This window comes from Mastomys coucha, unplaced genomic scaffold, assembly GCF_008632895.1.
Source record: "Mastomys coucha isolate ucsf_1 unplaced genomic scaffold, UCSF_Mcou_1 pScaffold18, whole genome shotgun sequence".
Taxonomy (NCBI): Eukaryota; Metazoa; Chordata; class Mammalia; order Rodentia; family Muridae; genus Mastomys; species Mastomys coucha.
The window spans coordinates 14,066,179-14,078,339 of record NW_022196900.1 but is presented as its reverse complement, the minus strand read 5'-3'; the positions used below and the strand labels follow the sequence as shown (position 1 = coordinate 14,078,339).

The following is a 12,161-nucleotide window of genomic DNA, read 5'->3' as shown; positions in this document are numbered from 1 at the left end:
TTTTTTGAGACATAGCTCTGGATGTCCTGGAACTCTGAAACTCACTATGTAGACCAGGCTGGCTTTGAACTCATAGAGATACACCTGCCTCTGCTTCCCAAGGACAGGGATTAAAAGTGCACAGCACCATGCCTGGTCTTGTGAGTTTTGATTATCACTGCCCCATCAGTTTTCTGCAGCTGTACAACTTTCCAGCTAGAGAGAACTGTAGAGAACTGTAGAACTGTAGAGAGAACTGTCATCTCAGTGGAATTTTCTGTTTATAAATTAAGAGATAGAGGTCCATAAGATAGTCTGTCTTCTCAAACCAGAGCCCATCCTTCACTCCGAGGAGACATACTGAAGTGGAGCTTTACAGCAGTGAAAGAGTTCAAGGGCTCTCTCCTGTCAGGGTTGATTTGCAAGACTCCAGCCCCCTGCAGATTTCCTCATGATCTATTATCACTGATAGAATTCCTGAAACACTAAATCCCCACCATGACTCAGACTGAGTTCAGATGTGTGCTTCAGGGGCCATCAATTGCCCTGTGCACTTTGGATATTGCAGAATGATAAATATTGAAACGAAATGTATGGACTATGGGAGTGAACGCTTTTAACAAAGTCAAAGTTTGGGCGGAATTTTACACTCACCAGCAACACACAGAAGCTGCTCAAGAGATATGAACAAAGAGAAAGAGGATGATAATTGAAGCTGGGCATTGTGACGGTATCTTGTACTTGAGAAGCTGAAGCAGGAGGATTGTAGGGAGTTTGTGGACAGCCTGGGCTACATAATGAGCACCAGGCCAGCCAGACCCACAAAAGCAAGGTCCTGTCCAAACACAGAAAAAGGAATAAATGGATTTCTCCATTTTGCTCTTTCTGCTGTGTCAGGTGCAGGGATATTTTACTGAAAGGATCTAAACAAACCAATAAAAGGGTTGGAAGTCCCTAAGACTCGAGGAACGCCATAACAGCTGTATGTAAATTTGTGATGCTTGCCTAAGCACTGCACAGGCTGCTGACGATCTACTGGGAAGACCACTGCTGATAACCCAAGAGACTCGTGGAGCATGAGGATCACATGGGAGCATTAAGAAAAGGTCAGTGCCCTATTTTTGAAACTACCATTAATAAGCCACCCTCTCTACCAACTACGGATTCATGAGCTTGGCACCTATCCTCTGAAAAATTCTGTAAGAGATTCCCCGACTAATGACGTGTGAGCTTACAAATTAAGCAGCTCTCCTCTAAGCCAGTAGCATCTTACTCAAACAACTCATGTCACAGTGATCTAATTTCCCTTTAAGATTAAGTTCCTTAGACTGGCTGAGCAGATATGCAGAGGAAAACCCAGGACACCCAGATGAGCAGACGATGTGACAGCTAGTTTGATGTTGCTGAAGGCAAAAGTGCAGAAAGAAGGCTGGATGGAGGTATCATGTGGTGACTTCTCCACCAAACTCCGTGAGTATCAGTTAATGATGAACAGTGGTGTGGAAGCAGAGCCCAGAGAGATGCTACAGATATCTGGACTCGACCAAGGCTTGTCCATACTCTGTTGTGTATCCACAGTGTCAGACAGTAGATGTGTCATGCTCTCTGTTCTTTGTAGACCTCCTTGGTCCATAGTCCTGGATGAAAAGGTAAATGTAGATATCCAGAGTTTGGGCCAGCAGCTCCAGGTTCTAGGTAGAGCTATTGGACACATTGCCTCAGTGATACAGCCCATCCTGATCTTGCCCCTCACTACTCTCTGGTCTTATTTTGGTTACACCATTCCCCATGCCCCCAGCTATTCTAGGACAGCTGCTTACAGAACCATGAAATACCATGCTGCTTTAATTTATTTGGGGAAGGGCACTGGAGCCATGAGGCAGGGTCTCAGTATATAGGCTCTGGCTATCCTGGAACTTGCTATGTAAACCAGACTGACCTTGAACTCACAGAAGTTTGCCTGCCTCTGCCCCCTTATTTTTTGGGTTTAAAGGGATGCACTACCAGCTTGTTTTTAACTTCTTTCTGTTTTTTTTATAGTGTATGTGTGTGTGTGTATGTGTTATATACATGTGAATGTGAGGGTGCAGATGCCTGTGCACATAAGAAAGTCAGAACAAGACACCAATTGTTGTTTCCCTTACTGCCTTGAGATAGGCTCTCTCACTGACCAGGAACCTTGCCATTTTGGAAAGGCTGGGCAACCAAGTTCCTTTTTGGACCCACTGTCTTACCCTTCCCAGTGCTGGTGCAACTTGGATACAAAACCATGCCTGGCTTTCTATGTGGGTGCTATCTGAATTCAGGACCTCATACTTGCAGGATGAATGCTTTTACCCACTGAGCCGTCTCTCTGGCCCTCTACCATGCTGTGCACCCCCTGCATTGCTACTCTGCCTTTTCTACTATGTCTTGGTCTACTTGAAAATTACTTCCCCATCATTCAACACACAGACAAACTCTTGGCCTTAGAAGCTTTTTATTACTCCAACTCTCTCCCCACACCAGTCCCAGTAAGTTCTTACCCATCTGAATTTTGGTGCTAGCACCAATTGCTGGCTTAATAATTATCACATTGCACTTTCTTATCTTCTTTCTCTGCTCTGTGCTCCCTGTATCCAACACCCTTCTCTTCCCTTAATTTCAATTCATTAGGGATAGGCACCAGATCCTACCCACAGCCTGGCACTTCATAGTGGCACTGTAAAAGAATAAATGAATAAAAATGAATGAATGAATGCCTTGTATAAAAACACATTATTCTGGCTCTTTGTGACTAAGTCTAAGCCTGCTGAGAATCACAATTACATTTCCATGTAGGCTGATCCAGCTTCCTAAAAGATTTTTTGAAAAACTGCATTGAACCATTGTCGCTTCCCTCCTAGTCACCTGCTGTCTGAATAAGGGCTTAAGGATGTATTGAAACCACGACAGACCTCTCCCCTGGCACAGATATATCACACCACCATAACCCTACAGAGCCTTCTGGGGCTGTAACTGACTTAGTTCACCAGGAACCACACATACCCAAAGCCCAGTATTTCAAGGTTCCCTTCCTGTAATCCCTAGAAGACACATGCACAGCTATCTATCTGAACAGGGAAGCATTTTTAGATGTGTTGTCTACTTTCTTTGAAAAGTGAAGTGAACCTCACTCATCTTATTCCTTTTCTCCTAATTGCCCCCAGAATACACAACCTTGTTTAAACACAGTCAGATGAGGGAAGGCAGGAAGAACCATCCTGCCTTCCTGGTGTTCTAGGAAGAGTCTTCATTATCATGGGACCTGAGTCTTTAAAAGGGATGCTCTGTGCTCTAATGAAAGACTTAAAATTCAAACGGGCTCACCAAATGCAAGTCAGCAGGCATTTAAGTCTCTGCCAATTATTCAGTCCTCAATAGCTAGACCAGGAGTGTTTGTTGCCGGCTGGCTGAGATGCCTGATGGGAAGACAGGCAGTCCTGGCCTGATATCAATGCTCCTGAGTCTATTCTGGACCCCATGTGATGGAAGTTGTCAGCCAGCCCCATCCAAAATGCAGAGAAGCAAGCCCTTCTGGTGACCCCTCATCACTCAAGTCTCAGATGGACCTCATATGCAGATTCTGTCACACCAGGAGGACAAAGGCCTCGGCTGCTGGAGCAGACAGATGAGGGTGTGACTTTTCAATGTGCTCATCAGGTCCCAAGGGAAACCAGACCTTCTTAATTACCTATAAAGAGTTAATAGTGTGTATATAAAGAGCTTTCTGTTTTTAATCACAAGGCAAGTAAAAAAAAAAACTGCTTAGCTTTTTATAATCCTTATTTGACACTCTGGTCTCATTGTGGAACCCTCATCTGAAGCGCCCCAAGTAATTAATGGCTAATGCTTGTTTATAATAACATTATTATAGAGCTTTTCATTGTCAGTTCTGTGTCCTCAAAGTGTCCTGGCTTGAAAACTCTAGGGCACATAGAGTCTGTGTAAACAAGAAGCCAGGAGGCCTGCTAGAGTGTGGGTTATGCAGATACACTGTGTGTTTCTGGCTAGCTATCTCTTCATGCTATATGAAGGAAGACTGTGGCAACTCTTGCTTAGCAGTTGGTCAATAATTTGGATGCATGCTAATATGCCCTGTCATATTAGTTCATATTAGTAAGTAAAGGGGTAAAGGGGCCACCGATGGCAATTACAAATTAGTACGCTTTGTTTCCGTCTTCCATAGAATTCTGTGCCTAAGACTAACATGGTGATGCACCAATATGCTAGCCTTTGTGATATTTATAATATTTGATGAAAAATAATGGATTATGGTACATTCATATAACTAACATATCAACTAAAATGGATTCTACTTATTCATCTATACACACACCCATTATTTGTTAAAACTGTAAGAAATACATTCACAGCCATTCTCAGACCTCACCAGAGAAGTTTATTTGTGCAGCAGATGATGGTTAATGTGAAAACTCACAACTGGCTATTGTAGACAGAATAACTCTCCGTGGGGTCTTTAGCCGCAAACAGGAGATCTGTACCACACCATTCTCCCACAAGGCTCAGGATCTATTGTGGAAGAGGTGAGGGAGGTGGGCAGAAAGAACGTAAGAGCCAAAGGTCAGGTGTGATTGGAGGGAGTGGGTGTCTTGTGGACAGAACAGGGCCTCTACAATTATCTCACAACAGCTGTGGTTGCCTGCACAGTACCTGTTCAAGATTAAGCCAGTCAACACGTCAGCATGGAGGAGAGATGGGCTCACACAGCCCATTCCTAGCTGGGGAACTATTGACAGCTAATGGCTTAATAAATGGCATGACCCCTAATGGGTTGGTCATGTTCCACAGGATGATCCAACATCTACAAGTATATAGGCAGCACAAATTGGACTCCATAGGTTATTAAAAAATAAACAGACTTGAAGTTGGCAGTATTAAGAATGGAGGTCGGTGGGGGAGGAGCTAAGAAGGTTGATGGAAGACTATGATCAAAACGTATTATATGTAGCATGAAATTCTCAAATAATTATTAAAATATTATACAAAAAATACACACACAAGTTGGATGTGGAGGTGAATGTCTTTAATCCCAGCACTCAGGACGCAGAGGCAGGAAGATCTCTGTGAGTTTGAGGTCAACCTGATCTACAGGCTGAGTTGCAGGACGGTCAGGATGACCGTAGAAAGACCCTGTCTCAAAATCAAACCAAACCAAACCAATAAAAAAACATGCACAGCAATTCCATTTTGCAAAATGTGACCTATGTGTAGTATCATTCAAACATTTTTTGAATGGAAGAAAGCATAGAAAGAAATACACCAAAATGTTGACAATGTATGACAGAGTATGGGTAGCTTTAATTTTCATTTGGATGGTGAGTGTGTATGCATGTGTGTGTGTGTGTGTGTGTAAAACAGGAAATGTTTTGTGCAACATTCTACTTGGATTCTATATCTAAATAAGAAAAGAATTGCTCTTCTTGTGTTTCAGAGTTCCATGCACATGGGTGGAGAAGGCAGCAAGGCGCGACTGGAGAAAGGTGGACTGAAAACTCTCCCCCAGGAATAATTTCCAGCCCTATATGAGATAAGAAACCTCATATTTACTAGTTTTCCCTTTCTTCTGTTTCCTGGTCTTGGTTACAGTGTCATTTATGGAGAAAGAGGCTCATCTGAAGAGAGCAGAGAATGAGGAGACAGCCTCTTCTTCTATGACTGGCCTGACAGGTTGAGCACATGCGGCAGAGAAACAGAATTGAATGAGTCCACACTAGAGCAGGGGACAGGAGAGCAGAGGCTGTAAAGTGGAAAGAGTGGCTAGGGTGAGACTGCCTCACTCGGGAAGACAGGGAAGATCGACCCTCATAGACTCAGGGGCTGAGAGCTGAGAGTAAGGAATGTCCTAACGTTTACTGCTCTGAGAATAAGAGGTTTATACACATGCCGCCAGACTTTGACCTGCAACTACTCCAGCCACAGGGATTCAGTAGCCCTGAAAGTACTTTACAAGGAGAAAAGGAAAGAATCCTTCTCTGGGGAAACTGTTTCCAAGTGAATGTTTTATATGTATAATTATCCTTGGTGTGTATGGGAGACTGATTCCCTAAGCCACTGCAGAGAGCAAGATCTTAGATGTGGCAGCCTCTCATCTGAAATACTGTAGTACTGGCATCTAGATCCATACATCCTTCTACCCATTTAAAAACTATCTCCAGATTATTTGTAACACCTAGACAAGCTAAATGGTATCTATATAATACTATGAGGTTTTTCTTAGGGAATAAGATAAACCTGTATGTTTATAACACACATGTTTGTTTTTTTTCTCCCAATTTCTTCCATCCTCTATTGCCTGAGTCCCTGGGTATAGACCCCATAGAAGCAGAGGCCAGAGCATTTTGACACCTGTTATGAAGAAAAGCAGCTTAGCTAACAGCAGAGACCACCAGCCAACAACCTCTATCCCTGCAAACAGTTTCTGCCACCTTTTAGTTTCCCATCATTAACTATGAATCAAGCATCACCAAATGTTTAAGGTATGTCCATAGCATTAAAAGGCCAGAGGAAATTTAAACAGAGAGGAATTATGTTAATACACAGACAGAGTCCTAGGTAAAAACTCTGAAATAATTTCCAAGAGGTAAGAAAGCATAGTGGTCCATGCTCACATGCTCATATAAAAGACATAAAACCACAGATTATGGTAAGGGTCATAAGCACCATTATGGTTTAAATATGAAATGTCCCCTGATAAGCTCATATTTTGAATGCTATGTCCCCATCTCACTTTGCAATTCTGGAAAGTTATAGGAACTGCAGGAGGCAGAGTCTACTGAGGGGAAGTAGGAATGGTCTTGGAGGCTGTAATGATTAATCTTTTTTTATTAGATATTTTCTTTACTTACATGTCAAATGATATCTCCTTTCCTGGTTTCCCCTCAGAAAAAAAGGAAAAAAATGAATAAAATAAAAACTCTGTTCCCTTCCCCCACTTTCCCTGCTCACCCTCTCCTGATTCCTGGCTCTGGCATTCCTCTACACTAGGGCACAGAGCCTTCACAGGACCAAGGGCCTCTCCTCCCATTGATGACCAACTAGGCTATCCTCTGCTATACATATGCTGCAGGAGCCATGAGTCCCACCATGTGTATTTGGTTGGTGGTTTAGTCCCTGGGAGCTCTGATGGTGCTAGTTAGTTCATATTGTTGTTCATCCTAAGGGGCTGCAAGCCCTTCAGCTCCTTGGGTCCTTTCTCTAGCTCCTTCACTGGGGACCCTGTGCACAGTCCAATGGATGGCTATGAGCCTCTACTTCTATATTAGTTGGGCACTGTCAGAGCCTCTCAGGAAACAGCTATCTATAACAGGTTCCTGTCAGCCAGCACTTGCTGGCATCCACAATAGTGTCTGGGTTTGATGATTGAATATGGGAAGGATTCCCAGGTGGAGCAGTCTCTGGATTGTCCTTCCTTCAGTCTCTGCTCCATAGTTAGTCTCTACAACTCCTTCCATGGGTATTTTGTTCCCCCTTTTAAGAAGGATCGGAGTATCCACACTTTGGTCTTCCTTCTTCTTGAGTTTCTTGTGGTTTGTGGGTTGTATTTTGGGTATTCCAAGCTTCTGGGCTAATATCCACTTATCAGAGAGTGCATACCATGTGTGTTCTTTTGTGATTGGGTTACCTCACTGAGGATGATATTCTGCAGATCCATCCATTTCCCTAAGAATTTCATAAATTCATTGTTTTTAATAACTGAGTAGTACTCCATTGTGTAGATGTACCACATTTTCTGTATCCATTTCTCTGTTGAGGGACATCTGGGTTGTTTCCAGTTTCTGGCTATTATAAATAAGGCTGCTGTGAACATAGTGGAACATGTGTCCTTATTGCATGTTGGAGCATCTTCTTGGTATATGGCCAGGAGTGGTATAGCTGGGTCCTCCAGTAATACTATGTCCAATTTCTGGAGGAACCACCAAACTGATTTCTAGAGTGGTTGTACCAGCTTGCAATCCCACCAGCAATGGAGGAGTGTTCCTCTTTCTCCACAACCTTGCCAGCATCTGCTGTCACCTGAGTTTTTTTTTTTTTATTTTTTTTTATTTTTGTCACCTGAGTTTTTTATCCTAGCCATTCTGACTGGTGTCAGGTGGAATCTCAGGGTTGTTTTGATTTGCATTTCCCTGATGACTAAGGATGTTGAACATTTCTCTAGGTGCTTCTCAGACATTCAGTATTCGTCAGTTGATAATTTTTTGTTTAGCACTGTACCCCATTTTTTAATAGGGTTATTTGGTTCTCTGGACTCTAACTTCTTGAGTTCTTTGTATATATTGGATATTAGCCCTCTATTTGATGTAGGATTGGTAAAGATCTTTTCCCAATCTGTTGGTTGCTGTTTTGTCCTATTGACAGTGTCCTTTGCCTTACAGAAGCTTTGTAATTTTATGAGGTCCCATTTGTCAATTCTTGATCTTAGAGCATAAGCCACTGGTGTTCTCTTCAGGAAATTTCCCCCTGTGCCCAGGTGCTCGAGGCTCTTCCCCGCTTTCTTTTCTATTAGTTTCAGTGTAATGACTAATCTTGATTGGCAACTTGATGGGATTTAGAACTACCATGAAAACAAACTTCTGGGGATGTTCATGAGGAAGTTCCTAGATTAGGCTAAACAGTGGAAGCTCCACCTTCAAAGAGCAAAGCCTAGCATCACATCATGGCTAGGACTGAAAAGAGGAAGGGGCAGGGCCCCAGCAGCCAGCGACCTCTGCTTCCAGAGTGGAGATGTGTGGCAAGCTGCCTCTAGCTCCTGTTGACAGGACTTCTGTGACATGATGGGCTGCACCCTTCAACCATGAGCCAAAAATAAACCATCCCTTCCTTAAGTTGCTTTTGTCTCAGCAATGTGTCAAGTGACTAATGAGGCAGTTTATTTTCTCTGATGATTTCTTGTCATGCTCTCTGAATCATGATCTTCCATAGTGTGATCTGTGCTTTTCCATCATGCTGGTCTCTGCCACGATAAAGCCCTTTGAAACCGAGAACCAAAATAAATCATTACTTCTTTAAATTGTCTATGTCAGATTTCTCACAGCAAAAAGGCTAATGTTAGTACTAAGTAATTTGTATTTGTCTTTTGATGAAAACAGAATCTCTCTCTCTCTCTCTCTCTCTCTCTCTCTCTCTCTCTCTCTCTCCCCACACACACACACACACATACACACAGACACACAGACACAGACACACACAGACACAGACAGACAGACACACACACACACACACACAGACACACTCGCACGCACATCCATGCCCAAATCAAACCATGGTATCAGAATGTTTAGGGCATTCTTGGGACTCCCCACACATTCTCTGGTGCTTTAGAAGGACTCAGTCTTTAGAGGCAATTGTGATCATCAAGCAAACTGACCACCAGGCAGAGTCTAGAAGAATCCAGAATAAGCTTACAAAGATTTCTGTTTGGACAGAAACAAACACCATGCTTTGGCCTTCAGTGTGTATAAGAATACACAGGCAGGTCTTCGACGGGATAAGCTTGGGTAAGACTCAAAAGTCTGTGGTGGCTACTGTTGGCTGTCCTGGCACTCTCTGCCTGTGTGTTGTAGTGTAAGCTTGCCTTCTGAAAGGCGTTGGAAACTTAATCCCCACTAATATGTTAATGACATCTGGAGGTGAGGTGTTTGGGGAATAATTGAGGCTAGAGGACACCCTTGAAGGTATTTTTAAAAGAAAAGGAAGGATGGTCTGAGCCGGATGACTTGCTCTGATGTCCTCCAGTATGTTGGAGCAGGGGACCTTCACCAGATGCTTCTTCATTTCCAGCTTTAAAATACCACGAACCCAACAAACCTTTACACTTGGTAATGACCTAGCCTGGTATTTAGTTATAGCAACAGAAACTAGACCAGGACACTGTGTAACCAGCCATGATTACCAACAGTTACATTCTCCAAAGGCAGGAGTGTGTTGATTGTAAATCCTCTTATCTGCACAGGTGATCTAGGCAGCCTGGTACAATAGCATTCAGTGCCAGAGGCATGCTAATAGCCTTATCATTTGGTAGCTTAAGGAACTGTGGCAGAAGCCACAACTTAGAGATTAGGCAACATTAAGCTTAATGTGTTATCTCTTTCCTGTAGATTGGAATTGGAGATGCAGCAGAAAACTCAGATGCAATTGAAAACCCTCTTGAGAGACGAGTAGAAAAGGAAACAAGGAAACAGAAGATACAACAATGACAGGAAAATCTGAGGCTAACTCTAGGAAGTCTGAGATTCAGGAGGAGAAAAGAGCGAAAATGGGTGAAGTGAAAATAAAGGGCAAGCTCCCAGGTTGCACGAGCCATCAGCATCCCAGCATGATGACGTCAAGAAGGGGCAACTGAGTCACTTTAAAACAATTAGACTCCGTATCACTGGGACAATGTGTCAGAAAAGAATTGAATAGCAGGGTTAGTGCGTAAGAGGTCGGGCACATGTCTGTCATTGTCTTACCATTACCAATTGTATACCCCAACCTCAGAGTACAATAGTGATAGGAAAGTGGTTCAACGGCTTGAGGGTCCCAAGAGGGAAAATGTCAACAAAGTCAGTTTGTAGGTTTTAATTTGTTAATTCTGCACCTTAGGAATCTTCTGTGAGTTTGCTAAGTCATGGAGAAACAGACACCAACTGTGGGGTCAGGATGCTCTCTCAGTAATTTGCCTTACAAGCATGAGGACTTGAGTTCAGCCCCCACCCCGCCCCTTTAAGAAAGTCAGATGTGGTACTGTGCAGGGAATCTCAGCCCTGCGGACAAGAGACAGCAGACTTCTGGGCTCATTATCCAACTAGCCTAACCTACTTAGCTAGTACCAATTCAATGAGACACCTTGGTTCAAAAAACAAGGTAGATACAGCCAAAGTTGTCCTCTATCCTCCACAGAATAGAACATATATGCACATATATACACATACAAATACAAATCATTTATATTTTTTTGTTTTTATGTGTGTGTGTGTGTGTGTGTGTGTGTGTGTGTGTGTGTGTCTGTCTGTCTGTCTGTCTGTCTGTCTCTATCTGTTTGTCTTCACAGAAGCCAGAAGAAGGTATGGGATGGCCTGAAGCTGGAGTTGCAGGCAGTTATGAACCACCAGACCTAGGTGATGGAATGGATCTCAGGTTCCCTAGAAGAGCTACACACAGTCTGAGGTGCTAAGGCATCTCTCCAACCCGTGTTTATTTTTTATCTTGTGAAATGTATCAACTTTTGTTTATCCCTTCCTGTTATCCTGGTGTCTTTATTCTTACGGTTATTTAGTAGGCTCTTAACAATGTTGGGATGTAATTTTATTTGGCTTCAGGGAAGTGAATCTAGTTTATATTGAACCAATGACTGTAAGTCCCAGAAGAGCTTGAGCTATAGGTTGACTTTGTTTCTGTGAAACTACTGCTGGAATTACTCTTATTATAAAGAAAAGAACTGACTCAACTGTTGGCACTTTAGGACTTTTTAAAACTAAGGTCTTTTTTCAAATGACTTGAACACTTTACAGTGTGCTGCAGCAGTACTTTTGAGAATGTGTGAGTTATTCAAATAGCCTCGGACTTTGGGTCTTCCTTCCTGTTTTAGAGCTGGAGTGCAGCTCAGGGGTACAGTTCTTGCCTAGAACGTGCACGGTCCTGGGTTTGGTCTTCAGCATTAGAAAGTAAAAAAAAAAAAAAAAAAAAAAAAAAAAAAAAAAAAGCTGGGTGCTGAAGAGATGGTTCAGTGGTTAAGGACTCATGCTGCTCCTTCAGAGGACTCATGTTTGGTTCCCAGCATCCATTCTAGCAACTCACAATTGCCTTTAACAGCAACTCTAGGGGATCCAATGCCATCTTGTAGCCTCCACGGTTACCTATACACACACACACACACACACACACACACACACACACACACACATACACACACACACATGTTTGAACATCTACACACACATTTAAAAACAAAAAACAAAGCAAACGAAAGCTTTCCTGTTCCATTTTATTTTTTCCACATGAATGCCTTTAAGCAGAGCTATGAAGGATGTTTCCCAGCTTCTCCATTAGCCCATCCACTCCATAGTGTATGAGAACTGAGGTAAGGCGCTCACTGGCTGTGGTTGACCTCATTCCAGACTGCACCACTGTGGGTCTAATGATTTCCACCTGACAACAGACTG

General features: G+C 42.9%; 1 long non-coding RNA gene across 1 annotated transcript in view; it reads left to right on the top strand.

Annotated features, from left to right (window-relative positions):
• LOC116095324 overlaps positions 1 to 11,446 on the top strand; it is an 11,851-nt gene extending 405 nt beyond the window's left edge. The window contains exons 2-6 of the long non-coding RNA XR_004120549.1: positions 877 to 1,085; positions 1,293 to 1,449; positions 5,453 to 6,497; positions 10,116 to 10,426; positions 11,051 to 11,446. This is a non-coding gene — a long non-coding RNA (uncharacterized LOC116095324). The remainder of the gene's footprint in view (positions 1 to 876; positions 1,086 to 1,292; positions 1,450 to 5,452; positions 6,498 to 10,115; positions 10,427 to 11,050) is intronic.
• Positions 11,447 to 12,161: the final 715 nt, after the last annotated feature.